At 44.5% G+C, this 15,539-nt stretch overlaps 1 protein-coding gene across 1 annotated transcript in view; it reads left to right on the plus strand.

The window, feature by feature from the left end:
• The window catches only part of DTWD2 (DTW domain containing 2), a 766,281-nt gene that overhangs the window by 105,719 nt on the left and 645,023 nt on the right, over window positions 1-15,539 (plus strand). The window lies entirely within an intron of this gene.

The raw sequence follows: 15,539 nt of genomic DNA on the forward strand, positions 1-15,539 counted from the left end.
TTAGACTAGCGGTGGGAGCCTTTTCAGCCCATTGGGCCAGATCTTTAGCTCCCCTCCTGCAGCAGTCACTTTGCCCACCTGTCAACCATCTGTCATAACCATGGTATCAGATGTGCCATCTTTCAAGCTGCACTGCAAAGGAAGATTCCAAAGGCTTGACGTCCTGCTTGGATTAGCTGGACTCTGGAATTCTCAGTCAGAAACTCTGTAGTGTAGCCAATACTGGCGGGACTTGAAGTCACTGCCAATCAGCTGACAGGAGCTGTCGTTAAGAACTGCTTTTAGCAGGGATTGGCTACACTAATGTGTGTCGCTGGACCTAGGTGGGCTTGAAGTCACTCTCACCTTCATTATACACCTTTAGGTGCCAGGCAAAAGCATTCCTCTTTAACCAGACTTTGGGTTGATTGACACCCAATGCCCTTTTAAAATGTGTTGGGGTTCTTATTGAGTGGTTTTTGTTTTTATTTTGATTATGTATTTTGTGATTTTATCTTGTGAAATGTCCTAAGACCTGAGGGTATAGGGTGGTATACAAATTTAATAAATAGTAACAATCTAAATCCTCTATGTTTCACTGTTGTTTTTTCAGTGTGGCTGAAAACTCTTTATAATATAAATTTGAATTTAGTAGTGGTCCATTTTATACCTGTGCACAGCATAGGCTTGGCCACAAATCTGGAAAACACTTCCTGAGTTCCTGACTTGAGACGAGTCAAATGAGTTATCTTTGATGGGAGTATGAGAGAGAATGGCGAGGGGAGGTTTGTCACAACTTGGGGAAAGCCAAAGAGAAGAGTACAAGGACTAGGAAGGTGAACACTCTGAGGGTGTTCCTTGAGCATGCCATGCCGTATTCCAGATGGCTAGAAAAACATGGGATTGCCTTGAGCATCTTTGTACAATATCAGCTTTGTCAGTAGTGCTGCCGTCCCTTCTGAATTTCCATATGTTCATGCTTTGTGGCATATGGCTGTCAGGAGAGTCTTATCTGCTAGAGAGGGGTAGGGGAGGCTCTAGCCTAGGTTAGGAACATCCTTGGTAGACATATGGCAGGTTATGTTGCCTCTCTAGTAAGAAGCTAGCTGACTTTCAAGAGAAGTGATGGGGCCTGTGGCTTTCCAGTCATTGTTGGTCTAAACTCCCATCTATTGATTTTTGATCACGCTGGTTAGGGATGATGAGAATTTCCAGCATCATTGAGACCAGGGTTCAGCAACCTTTTTCAGCCGTGGGCCAGTCCACCATGTGGTAGGCCGTACTATATTTTTTTGGGGGGGGGGGGAATGAACGAATTCCTATGCCCCACAAATAACCCAGAGATGCATTTTAAAGAAAAGGACACATTCTACTCATGTAAAAACATGCTGACCGTCCGCGGGCCAGATTGAGAAGGCAATTGGGCCGGATCCGGCCCACGGAACTTAGGTTGCCTACCCCTGATCTAGACAACTGCAGCTTCTCTATTCCTGTTCAAGAGATTAGTTAGAATGGATAGCTGTCTGATCATATTGATACCCTGTTTTAAATAGTTTCATCTTCTGTTTGTTTGTTCTTGGTCTGAGAGTAGCTACGTTTTACAAGCTCTCCTGTACCACCAAAAAATATGGAAATGGAAATGTGTAATTCTTTGTATTAGTCAGTTCCTGGGCATAGTGCATGATTTGTGATATGATCACAGTCATGCTATTTCTCTGTTCCTCTGCTTCTATTATTATGCATTGCGCAGCACACTTCCAACAGGACTATAAATTAGGACAGTAATTCCATCTGGGTTTCTGGTGACAAAAATAGAGATTTTAAGCTGTTTCTGAAAGTTCCTGATGATGCTGAGACCCCTCAAGTGATATTAGCAGTCTCCTGGTGTGTGGCTGAGGCAGGTTTATTAATTCCCTTCCCTTCCAAGAAGATATAATTAGTAATTAACCACAATTGCCTTGTCCAGAGGAAAAGTTACATGATGTAATTAAGATGAATGCATGTGGTATTACCAGGTGTTCAGATGGGCAAAAATGAATTAATAAACAAAGGAGCAAATCCATTGTGAAACTCAACCGCAAATGAATCATTGGTTCACTTCATAGGATATCTGTCCAAGGTCGTCACATTAGGAATCACTATGGCTACCACCCGGGCTAAAGGGGGATTAATTTACGTCTGAGGTATGCTGATCAGTGTCTACTCTGAAGTTGGGCAGCTCTTTTAATGCCCATAATAGTTGTGTTTTACTGCATGGCTACTGACACATGGTATGAAACAGTGCCATTGATCACAAGGGCTGATATAGATAAGCAACAGAAAATTATTCACAGAACGGTTAAAGAAGTTCTGAAAGTATTCCTAACAAATAAATTAGGCAGTCGCAATATTGAGAGAATGTTGACTGAGACAAATGCCACTGGACTTAAGTTGAAGGGTCAAGTTTTAGTCTTTTTAATTTTTATTATTCATTAAATTTGTACAGTGGTACCTCTGGTTATGGATGCTTCTGGTTAAGTACGCTTCGCATTACGGGCTCCGCTGACCTGGTGCTCCAGGATGTGGGCGAAAATCGCACGCTCGAGGCACGCGTGGAGCAGGAAGCACCATTAGCGAAAGTGCACCTCAGGGTGAGAATGATTTCTGATTACGAACGGACCTCTGGAAAGGATTCAGTTCGTAACCAGAGGTACCGCTGTATACCCCCTTCTCAGGGTGGTTCACAGCATAAATAGTCTTACCATTATAGACAAGTATTTTTTTCTAGCACCTAGCTAGTGCCCCATCTTCTGTATCACTAAGATGAAGCAGAGCCAAGATCAAACAGATATTCTAGAACCAGGAAACTAGTCAACAAGCTACCTTTTTTTGGCTGTCCTTAGTTTAATTGTCTGCTGCATTGCCTTTAAGAGCCCCCAATTAATATGTGGTTCCTTGTTACAATTCCTGTTCATTTGTGCCATTGATGCATAGCTCTTGTACTGTCAAGTCTTCTATAGGTGATGCACTGCATGCAATGAACACCCAATTTGCCTTACTTTCCTTCTCCAACTTTAGAACATAAGAGTCTTCCTGGACCAATGGTCCATTTACTCCAGAATTCTGTTTTTCATACTGCCCATCCAAACACCTAGCAGGACCTGAGCACTCTCGTCTCCTGCTCTTTCCCACAACTGGAATTCAGAAGGATATTTCTGTTTGTCCACCTTGCCCTATGACATGTTCAGTTCAGGGTCATACTTGTTTACCTTCTCATGATAAACCTGCTCTATATTTCCTGCATCCTGATAAGGACCAAGCTCTTCAGGGCCCACTAGCCACCTATTCCGTCCCTTCGTCCAATGGATGAAGGAAGAGGTTTATCAGAAGAAGGGAGCATACTGGCAAAACCTATCTAGTTGATGTTGATCAGAGCGGATCTAAATTTAATGATTGTTGATATGCCATTTTAAATGTTGAAAGCATATTGCATTCTCTGGGCTCATCCACACTTCCGCTTGTGCCGTTTCTAAAAAGCATGGGTCCAAGTGGTTTCCCACTTGACCCAAGCTTTCTAGGCATGAATCCAAGCAGTTTTCGCCTTGCCCTGCTTCTTTTCTAGGGAAAACCTACTCTCACGTGTTATATCAGAACTAATGGCATTCTGTGGAAAACCTGAATTGCTGTTTGTTCCGATTGAGCACTAAAGAGCAGTTTTTCCCAGTGGGAAAGCAGTAGAACAAGAAGAAAGGTGAATAAGCCCTCTGTCTCATCCATAATCTTGTAAGGCAGATAATTCTCACTTCAGTTGCCCTGGGCTCCTTTTGGAGGAAAGTTGGGATATAAATAGAATAAATAAATTTATGTACTGAGCTGCCCTGACCGTGATTATTCTGAAGTAAGCCCATTAATTCAGCAGAGCTTTCTTCCAAACTTACATGCATAGGATTACAGTCTGAAACTTGAACAAGTGACTTCAGGAAAACTAAGTTTTGTTTTTATTTGCATTCCAGATACAGTGGTACCTTGGGTTAAGTACTTAATTCATTCTGGAAATCTGTTCTTAACCTGAAACTGTTCTTAACCTGAAGCACCACTTTAGCTAATGGGGCCTCCTGCTGCCGCTGCACCGCCAGAGCACGATTTCTGTTCTTATCCTGAAGCAAAGTTCTTAACCTGAAGCACCATTTCTGGGTTAGCGGAGTCTGTAACCTGAAGCGTATGTAACCCGAGGTACCACTGTATCCAACTTGTATTTCATCCCTCTACCCAGATTTAACCATGTAATATATACTGAAAAATAATGATAAACTGAGGACATGGCTAAGAATGTGCACCAGATTTAGGCTTTAAACTCTCCTCATCATAGTAATCTTTAAACAACATTAAAGCATTCGGCATTTTTTCAAGAGCTTAATGTACAATCAGCAGGAGAAACAGGGCACGTTAGGCCTGTTTCTCACTTATTATTACCCCCATATATTCATCATTTAATGTACATACATGCTTCCAATCTGCATTCTTCCAGTGCCGTAAAATGGTCTTTATAGTCAGAATATGAATGAAAATAATGCCTGCGATCTCTAATGGCTTAACTTTAACAAAACCCACTAAGAACTTTAATGGGCACCATTGCTATTCCACTTTTAAATAATAACTTCTAAAGGGCCCTTTTGTAAGAAAAAAAAAAGCATTCTAGCAACATGAGCAAGAAGTAAAGTTGTCATGACTTTACCCTTTGCTGGGGGGAAATGAGCAAGTCACAAATATGTCATCCTAATGAAGTCTTCTTGTGATTATATTGCAATTTGGTCCCTGCTGCTTGCAAATGGAGAGGCACTTCCCTGCCCTGACTTTCTAGCACCCAGCCGAGTTAATGCAAAACGTGTAAATCTCTTCAAAGCAAGGAAGTTTGCCATGGCTGGATGGAATTCCACTATGCTGAGGTATCCATTAGGTTTGGAGACAAGCTAATTAGATGTCTGTCTTTTGGTGGGGAGATATTAAGTCTTAAATTCTAGGGCATCTAAAGTTTGTGCAAATCCAGGCATCAATCAGTTAGACAAAGGGAGAAAAAACAAGTCAATTTTATTAGACTACAAGACCCAGTCAGTTGATTATACTGAGAAAAAACAGGACTAGTTACTTTAACGGAGGGTTTGCTCTTGTAATTGATTAACTGCTGCCATCTGCTCTATTGACCTTCGTTAATTTGTTGTATTGCCTGTCATTCCTTATCTTGGGCTGTGTGGAGAGGATTTTTAGGTAAACATCGCCATTGCGAAAGTCAGAAGGGAACTTCAGCTGCCTCTGTGGTTTAAGTTTAATTGTATGCATAGTCAGACTTTCTTGTTGAAATCATTGTTGTGCTGTTACTATTTCAAGCACAGAAGCTTATGCCTGAAGCAGAGGAGAAGGAAAGGAAGATACACGCTGAGCTGATGTGAAACAGGCCACAACTTTAATTCATGAAATTTCCATGAGAGCAGCGTAAGAAGAATAGGGAGACGGCCCCATTATCCTCCCCCCGCCAACTGAGTTTATGCAGAATCAATTTCTGGTGGCTTTTTGTTTGAGTGGTTACTAAAAGAGAAGATCCAATGTACAGTGGTACCTCGGGTTAAGTTCTTAATTCGTTCCCGGAGGTCCGTACTTAACCTGAAACTGTTCTTAACCTGAAGCACCACTTTAGCTAATGGGGCCTCCTGCTGCTGCCGCACCACCGGAGCATGATTTCTGTTCTCATCCTGAAGCAAAGTTCTTAACCTGAAGCACTATTTCTGGGTTAGCAGAGTCTGTAACCTGAAGTGTATGTACCGTATTTTTCGCCCTATAGGACGCACCATCCCATAAGGCGCACCTAGTTTTTTGGGGGGGAAATAAAGGGGGAAAAATTATTTTTCCCCCCTAGGCGCGAGGCTGGGGTGGGGGAGACCCGAGCTTCCCCTGACCCCAGTCCCCAAACAGGCAGCTCTCTGCAAGCTGTGGGAGCCCAGGGCTGGCTCCCGCCGCTTGCGGAGAGGTCCGCGAAGCCTGAACGCGCTGAGCTCAGCGCGCGCAGGCTTCGGCATGCAAGCAACTCTCCGCAAGCAGCGGGAGCGCTCCGCTGCTTGCGGAGAGGTCCGCGAAGCATGGAGAGCGAGAGGGGTCAGTGCGCACCGACCCCTCTCGCTCTCCAGGCTTCAGCGAAAGCCTGCACTCGCCCCATAGGACGCACACACATTTCCCCTTCATTTTTTGAGGGGGAAAAGTGCGTCCTATAGGGCGAAAAATACGGTTACCCGAGGTACCACTGTACAAATGCAGAAGAAAAGACAGTCATCCTTCTGCCACAACCCACCATTTCTAGCCTGGGAAGATCATTAGTTTAGAAAACGTATGGAATGTTGGAACTCGGACAAAATGTGCTGAGGTGTGGGAACGCAGAGAACAAATTAGCTGCCATTGATTTACTGGCTTCCTTGTTCCAGAAGATTGCTTCTTGTAATAATGCTAAGTTTTTGTTTTTAGGCCTTCTCTAAATGTGGAGTTTGAATGAAGAAGTTTCTAAAAGCATTGGTTTGTAATCCCCTATAGACCTCTTGAACTTGAACCCACCCCCCTTATACAAGTACATAAATGTTAGAAATGTGCTGTGTAAGCTGGAAAAAAGTACTATGCTGATAGTGGAGCTAGGACTGCATTAAAGATAATCACATATGGAGCTTGACATCAGATGTCAAGGAAATAAACAACTATTTGAAGGCCCTGTTTAGGGAAGTTTTCAATGTTTGATGTTTTATCGATTATTATTACTACTATTATTATTATTTGGGAGCTGCCCAGAGTGGCTGGGGAAACCCACCCAGATGGGTGGGGTATAGATATTAAATTGCTGTTGTTGTTTTATTGACCAATGAGTCAGGGTTCCAGTTCCCTGTGGCTTTGGAACCTGGAGGTTAGGAAATGTCAGACAAACAATTAGTCTGTGGAATACCACTGAGCATTAGCTAGAGGAGGGAACTACAGTGGTACCTCAGGTTACATACGCTTCAGGTTACATACTCCGCTAACCCAGAAATAGTGTTTCAGGTTAAGAACTTTGCTTCAGGATGAGAACAGAAATCGTGCTCCGGTGGTTCGGTGGCAACAGGAGGCCCCATTAGCTAAAGTGGTGCTTCAGGTTAAGAACAATTTCAGGTTAAGAACGGACCTCCGGAACGAATTAAGTACGTAACCAGAGGTACCACTGTACTTTAAAAAAAAAGAAAGTATGAACCAAGGGACCCCACTATGGCGTAAGCATTTTCAAATAAGATCACTGATACATGAATTTCTCAGTCAATCATATGCTCAGAGAATTAACAAAATCTGAATACAAAAAATAAGGTTCATCTATTCTTAAGGCCAGATTATCAGTGCTGCAATTGGAGCAATTGTTCCAGGACCTGTGTCTGCAAGAGCCCACTTGTTTTGCATGATTCACCTCACATCAATGATGGAACAAATTAAGTACTTAACCCGAGGTACCACTGTACAAATTGACTGGTGTCCCTTACAAGAGGTTCCTTATAGGCCAGAACAGCTCGCACTATGGATTTGATAGTGGGAAAAATATTTGATCTTGATCTTCACCTTGTCTTGCTTGCTTCCCACTGGCTTTGCAGAGAAAGGGGCATTTTTACATTCTGGGCCTGTCCCCTTCATTTCCATCCTGTGATTCTTCCTTATGCTGCTTAAGAAAAAAACTGTACTCAAAGCAGTGGCGTAGCGTGGGTTGTCAGCACCCGGGGCAAGGCAAGTAATTTGCGCCCCTAACCTGCCGCCTCTGCCAGCTTCTTCTTGCTGCTGCCTGGGCTGGGGTATTTACGGTAAGGTAGCCACGGCGGCGGTGGCAGGTCCATGTCAGGTGATCTGAGGCGAGTTGCCGCTGGCGCTGCCGCCCAAACGACGCCGCTTGCCCGGAGGAGGAGGAGGGCAGAGAGGCGAGGAAAATGCAACATGGCCCAGCAGCTGCAGCAGCGGCGGCGGCGGGGCTGCCTGGCACACCCTCCGCGGCCCTGATGCGCGGGGACCGCGGCGAGCACTGAGAGCTGCCGCCTGCCGGACGCCTTCAGCCCGGACGCGCGCACAGCTCGTCGGTTCCGCGAGACATGGGGCTCTGCTACAGCCTGCGCCCGAGGCTCTTCGGCGACTCCGGAGGCGGCGAGCGCGCGCCCCCAGATGTTGCGCCCAGTGCGGCCGGCCCCCCTGCACCCCCCACGCTACGCCACTGACTCAAAGGACTTAGCTGTACAGCTGCAAATAAAATGTTTTAAATGTGTCTTAAGTACAATATATAATGTGACACTAGACGGCAATGGTGAGCCTGATGGAAAATTCAATGTATTTTTAAAAACAGCATTTTCAGAACGGTTTTTAAATGTGTGTAGATTCCACCAATGGGACACGGGTGGCGCTGTGGGTAAAACCTCAGCGCCTAGGACTTGCCGATCATATGGTCGGCGGTTCGAATCCCCGCGGCGGGGTGCACTCCCATCGTTCAGTCCCAGCGCCTGCCAACCTAGCAGTTTGAAAGCACCTCCGGGTGCAAGTAGATAAATAGGGACCGCTTATCAGTGGGAAGGTAAACGGCATTCCGTGTGCTGCTCTGGCTCCCCAGATGCAGCTTGTCACGCTGGCCACGTGACCCGGAAGTGTCTGCGGACAGCGCTGGCTCCCGGCCTATAGAGTGAGATGAGCGCACAACCCTAGAGTCTGGCAAGACTGGCCCGTACGGGCAGGGGTACCTTTACCTTTACTAGAGTCCACCAAAGTTTACTTTAAAATTTAATTCTATCAGTCTGATAATTTTAAAGAGATACCCGTACCTAGGTTCTTTTAAATATTGCTAAATAGTTCCTTCCTATATCTTGTCTAACTTTCTGAAGTCATTGAATATTTTTTCCTGTCTTCCCTGTAGAATTCTGCACATATAATGTCACTTCATCAGCATATTTAATTAACACCCCATTTAATACTTCTTCCAGCTCATTAATGGAGCTAGAGAAATGGTGCCATGATTTGCATTCTCTAATTAGGTAAGGGGAGTAAAGAACTTCTTGTTATACTTACAACTCTTGGATGCAGGGAGGGGAAATCCTCATTTAGTCCTACCATTTAGTGTGATTTGTCCTACCATTGCTAATATCGGAGGAAGAGATTTTGTTGGAATTAATGAACAAAAAGCCACATTCCCTTTGACAGTTAAGAGTCAATGAAAACTCCATTTAATGGCATTATCCAACGTAATCCATTCTCTTTTCAAACTTCACTCTGAAAAGCCAACAAAATCTTAGGATGGGAATGCTTTAAAAACCCTGCTGGATGCCAGAAAGCTCCTGGATTCTTTTCTTTGCATCATGATGACTAATTAATAGAAACAGCTTGATAAATGTTCAAGTTCAAGAGTCTAGCTTCCTCTGAAGCGTTTGCATTTGGGACGGCAGTCAAGCTGAGACAAGAAAGTTGTTGCCTCCAGACTCAGAACTTTGATCCTGCTTTGACTGATGTTGTAGAGAACTGAGAATTCTACCAGGTGATGCATCGTAAATTCCCAGCAGTTTTACCTTCAGGATGAGGCTGAGGAAACAGTAAAACAGCCAGTATACATATTTAACCCTCAAAGTACATTGTTACATCTTGTTCCCCCGAACTTATACCATCTGCCCCTATCCTCCGCTTTACCAAGATTGCTGCAGGTGAATACCAATATTTATGGATAATGTCAGGAGTTTAAAGCTAGTCTCACTTGTCTGATATGACAAAGCACCCCGGGTGCCTACTACAATGGCGAAACCCCAACACGAGAACCTAATAGAATGAAAAATTGGTACTTAGCTTAACAGGCTGGAGAATCCTCATCTCAAGCTGCGTTCAGAGCGATAACAATATGTCTGTTTGAAAAGCTGCTCTAAAATACTCAACTCGCAGGTACAATTTCCACATTTATAGGTATGTTAAGAGAAATAGAGGCACTCTCAGCAGGGTGAGGGGACTGGGTGAGGTCAGTAATATAAATGGTTTCTTCTTCCCTGTCTCCAGAAAAAGGAGATGGAGGTGGTGATTTTTGTCATAAAGCCTTCTTGTGTGCAAGTGTATTATCTCAAAGCTTGGCTAGATGGCACTTCCCGCAACTCTCAGTTGCCCAGTTCAAGGAAGGTTCTGTTGAGGAGCTAGCTAGAGGAATTACAAGCAGGGTGAGAGCCAGTATATGCATGCTTGGTTTCAATAGGTATTTGAAAACCATTCAGAAGCAAAAACCTTTCAAAGTGTTTTCCCACTTAGTAGCTGTTTTACCTGACCTCACTTCTATGTCAATAACTGTGGGGAAGAATAGAGTTAGGACATGTTCATTGGGCTTTTTGTTTGTGGGAAGTAGAGGTGGGTGTGTTCAGATGCATTAGCGCAACACATCTAACCCTACAAGGCACATGATACCCATATCAAGTCTTGACTTATCACCTCAATAATCTACAGGACAATATAATACTCATGAAACCAACATGGGTAACAGTATCCACAGCAGGCAAACATACCAAACCATGTTTTGTAGGCAGTCTGTTTGTATCTGCACTTCCATTTGAAACACCATGGGTTCTAGGAAGCTCCTGTGTAAGTCCATAATTTAACTCCGGACAATGCAAGCTGTAGGTTTAGTTGATAACATTGCTTACTAGGTTGGAATGTAGGTTCAAGGCTGAACGTTGTGCTCCCATAAAAAGTTATACTCAACTGCATAGCTTGATCTTCCTTGTATGTGTGTGTTGGGACAGAGGGGAACTGCTTTAGTTGCGGTAATTCAAAGAGTAACTGTCGCTGCAGCGTCAAGTGACACCCTGCGTTTGCTTAGTAGCATGGATCTGTGTAGTATGCCTCACTGTTTATTCAAATATATTTGCGTGCCAAGGCCCCGTGACCAACGGTCTCCTAGCGGATGGATAAAACACACAAACAAGCAGATTTTGGTTTATGGGTTCAAATAGACCACAGCTTTATTGGTTAGAGATGTGAGTGGTTTGGCTTATGCGCTGGGTGAAGCCAGCCTATATATAGACCCACCTGTCTGCAGGGACTTCATCTGAGGGTAAACCACTGGGAGCTCTAAGACTTATATCAAATAGAGGGTCCCCGTTGGGGTAGTGGCATGGTCCTAGCCCATGCCTGGGCATTTGACAGAATCCACACCCTTGGGTCCCTTTCCTTAATGAGGAGGGGCAGACAGAGGCTACAACCTCCCCTCCAACTAAACAAAGGCTTACCCAATGCCTGACCTCACAGCGTTGTGATGATTGCTACGAGGTAGGCAAAAATCAAATGGGGGAGCCAATTTGCCAAGTAGAAAAAATTCCTGCCTGGTCCCAACGATATGGCAACTGACGATTAGTCCGTAGCAAGGTTATAACGTATCAAAGCAGAAAAAAGAGGGCAAGGTGAATGGGAGATCTGGCAAAGGGCACAACAAGATGGCCTCTCCACTGCACTGGAGTTTAAATTTTCTGCGGACACCCCCTCCGTCGGTGCTGAATGGTTGGTGAGGCCCAATCCTTGAGCAGGGCCCCACCCAGCACTGATGGCATGGGGAGGTGATGGTAGGACATTTTCCAGTCTCCAGCCCTTGGCCGGGTGATGCAGGACGTGGGGCCCGGCCACAACACTACCCACCAAATGAGGTAAGCGGACATATCGCATAGCACTAAGGTACTGGGCTGGGCTGGAACAAGAGATCCCATAGTTGGGGTCACAGGGAGCTGCCATTTGCCATGCTGTTGTATTTTTTTTTTTTAAATAATTTTTATTAATTTTCATAAACAAAAAACACACAAATAAAAACATTCATAAACAACACATGACTTCCCCACGCCTCCCCTTCACTGCACCCTTGTTTCAAAAATTTTTAGCAATCCTTCATTCCATTTCTATATCTAATTTCCCTCAAGATTCTCTTGACTTAAATATTTACAGCTATAATTCTCTGTTTCTTACCCCTTGACATTTTATCAGTCTGAGATTTTGCAACAGTTCTTAAGATATATTTTAAATTTTTTCCAGTCCTCTTCCACTGTCTCTCTCCTCTGATCACGGATTCTGCCGGTCATCTCTGCCAGTCCCATAAATTCAGTCACCTTCGTCTGCCATTCTTCCAGAGTAGGTAATTCTTGCATCTTCCAATACTTTGCCAGGAGAATTCTTGCTGCTGTAGTTGCATACATGAAAAAGGTCCTATCTTTCTTTGGTACCAATTGGCCGACCATGCCCAAGAGAAAAGCCTCCGGTTTCTTTACAAATGTCCACTTAAGGATTTTCTTAATTTCATTATAGATCATTTCCCAGTAGGCTTTAACCCTTGGGCAGGTCCACCAAAGATGATAGAAAGTTCCTTCACATTCGTTACATTTCCAGCATTTATTATTGGGCAAATGGTATATCTTTGCAAGCTTGACTGGAGTCATGTACCACCTATAGATCATTTTCATTATGTTTTCTTTCAAGGCACTACATGCCGTAAATTTAAAGCCTGCGGTCCATAACTGTTCCCAGTCAGCGAACATAATATCATAATAATAATAATAATAATAATAATTTATTATTTGTACCCCGCCCATCTGGCTGGGTTTCCCCAGCCACTCTGGGCGGCTTCCATAAAAACCAGAAATACACTAAAATATCACAGATTAAAAACTTCCCTGAACAGGGCTGCCTTAAGATGTCTTCTGAATGTCAGGTAGTTATTTATCACTTTGACATCTGCTGGAAGGGCGTTCCACAGGGCGGGCGCCACTACCGAGAAGGCCCTCTGCCTGGTTCCCTGTAGCTTTGCTTCTCGTAATGAGGGAACCGCCAGAAGGCCCTCGGCGCTGGACCTCAGCGTCCGGGCAGAACGATGGGGGTGGAGACGCTCCTTCAGGTATACTGGGCCGAGGCCGTTTAGGGCTTTAAAGGTCAACACCAGCACTTTGAATTGTGCTCGGAAACGTACTGGGAGCCAATGTAGGTCTTTCAAGACCGGTGTTATGTGGTCTCGGCGGCTGCCCCCAGTCACCAGTCTAGCTGCCGCATTCTGGATTAGTTGTAGTTTCCGAGTCACCTTCAAAGGTAGCCCCGCGTAGAGCGCATTGCAGTAGTCCAAGCGGGAGATAACCAGAGCATGCACCACTCTGGCGAGACAGTCCGCGGGCAGGTAGGGTCTCAGCCTGCGTACCAGGTGGAGTTGGTAGACAGCTGCCCTGGATACAGAATTGACCTGCGCCTCCATGGACAGCTGTGAGTCCAAAATGACTCCCAGGCTGCGCACCTGGTCCTTCAGGGGCACAGTTACCCCATTCAGGACCAGGGAGTCCTCCACACCAGCCCGCCCCCTGTCCCCCAAAAACAGTACTTCTGTCTTGTCAGGATTCAACCTCAATCCATTAGCCGCCATCCATCCTCCAACCGCCTCCAGGCACTCACACAGGACCTTCACCGCCTTCACTGGTTCTGATTTGAAAGAGAGGTAGAGCTGGGTATCATCTGCATATTGATGGATACCCAGTCCAAACCCCCTGATGATCTCTCCCAGCGGCTTCATATAGATGTTAAAAAGCATGGGGGAGAGGACGGAACCCTGAGGCACCCCACAAGTGAGGGCCCAGGGGTCTGAACACTCATCCCCCACCACCACTTTCTGAACACGGCCCAGGAGGAAGGAGCGAAACCACTGTATAACAGTGCCCCCAGCTCCCAGCCCCTCTAGACGGTCCAGAAGGATGTTATGGTCGATTGTATCAAAGGCCGCTGAGAGATCCAGCAGAACTAGGAAACAGCTCTCACCTTTGTCCCTAGCTCGCCGGAGATCATCAACCAGCGCGACCAAGGCAGTTTCAGTCATGACCTAAGTCTTGTGCCCATTTGATCATAGCTGATTTAACCGTTTCATCCTGTGTATTCCATTTCAGCAACAAATTATACATTTTAGACAGATTCTTAGTATTGGTCTCTAACAGTTCTGTTTTCAGTTTTGACCTCTCCTTCTGAAATCCTAGTTTCCTGTCCTGCTTAAAAGTCTCATTTATCTGATAATAATGTAACCAGTCTCGAACTTTGGATTTTAGTTTCTCAAAGCTCTGTAATTTAACTTTTTCACCGTCATATTCTATAATTTCACAATATTTTGGCCAATTAGAGTCCATGTTAAGTTTTTTCACCGCTCTAGCTTCCATTGGTGACAACCATCTGGGTGTTTTATTTTCCAACAAATCCTTATATCGATTCCAAACATTATACAAAGCTTTCCTGACAATATGATTTTTAAAGCCCTTATAAACCTTTGCCTTGTCATACCATAAATATGCATGCCAGCCAAAATTGTTATCATACCCTTCCAAGTCTAAAATGTCTGTGTCTTCAAGAAGTAGCCATTGCTTCAACCAGCAGAAAGCTGCTGCTTCATAGTAAAGTCTTAAGTCCGGCAGAGCAAAACCCCCCCTATCCATTTGCCATGCTGTTGTAGACCCATTCCCAACTGTATAAAGCCTCATAGTTGCCATAGTCATGCAGGTCAGGTAACTGCCATAGCAACAAACTCGGTAAAACATGAACCCTAGAAAGGCTACTCAGGATTTATTTGTGTTATCTGAATGTTATATTCTGGGTTAGGCAGTAGCACAAGAAGTCAATATTTGAGCTGTGCCCTTCAATGCCACTGAAATATAGATAAAGAATAAAATAAGAATAGTGTGTCTATGAAGAATGGGTGGAAGAGCTTTACATTTTATGATACTACAGGGCTGGGGAACTGGATTCAGCCAGAAAGGTGGATCCTTATCTTCCCCCGTCCCCTGCAGGCTAAGTTTGACAGGTGGATGAGGCCAGCCATGCATTAATCAGCTGATGACACAATATGCAGATGACAAGCTATCATTGTACTATCATAATACTGTGCATGGAACTGCAAGGGTCTGACAATCAGCTGATCACTGGAGCTTTCACAGTGCTGTGCATATTAGAATAATTGACTTCCTATAATGTTGTTTGGGCTTGTTTTTCACAACTGCATTTATGTATTTTTGCACAATTGCATCTCTGACTTTAAAACAACAGACCTTGTTATAATTGGGTGGATGAATAAGACTTTGCATTGGGTTTGTATGGTCTTTTCTTCTTCTTCTGAACATAAACACACCCCTTATCTAGAAAGCTAACATGTCCATAGACGACTGCTAAAACATATGGGGGTTTTAGCTCCTGAAAATGTCCACATATCATAGTCTGCAGTTGGAATATATATGCATCAGCCAGGTGTGGACAGGATAGGAAAGAGATGAAAGCAGAACATAAGAAAACCCCTGCTTTATGGTCCAAGGAGTCCATTTAATACAGCTTTCTGTTTCCAAGAGCAAGTGGCCAGGCAATTCCTTCCAGGAAAACAATTGTTCGTCTCAGTCCCTTAACTGACGTACAGAGGTACCTTTCAGTTGCTATAGCTACTGAGGGACATATCTTAGGTGCACAAGTGAATCTTCCTTCCCACCCTCTTCTCTGCAGTTCTCCCCATCCTGAAAAAACTACCCAGACCTACTGAACAT

Source organism: Podarcis erhardii, assembly GCF_964252035.2.
Source record: "Podarcis erhardii genome assembly, chromosome: 11".
NCBI classification, from domain to species: domain Eukaryota; kingdom Metazoa; phylum Chordata; class Lepidosauria; order Squamata; family Lacertidae; genus Podarcis; species Podarcis erhardii.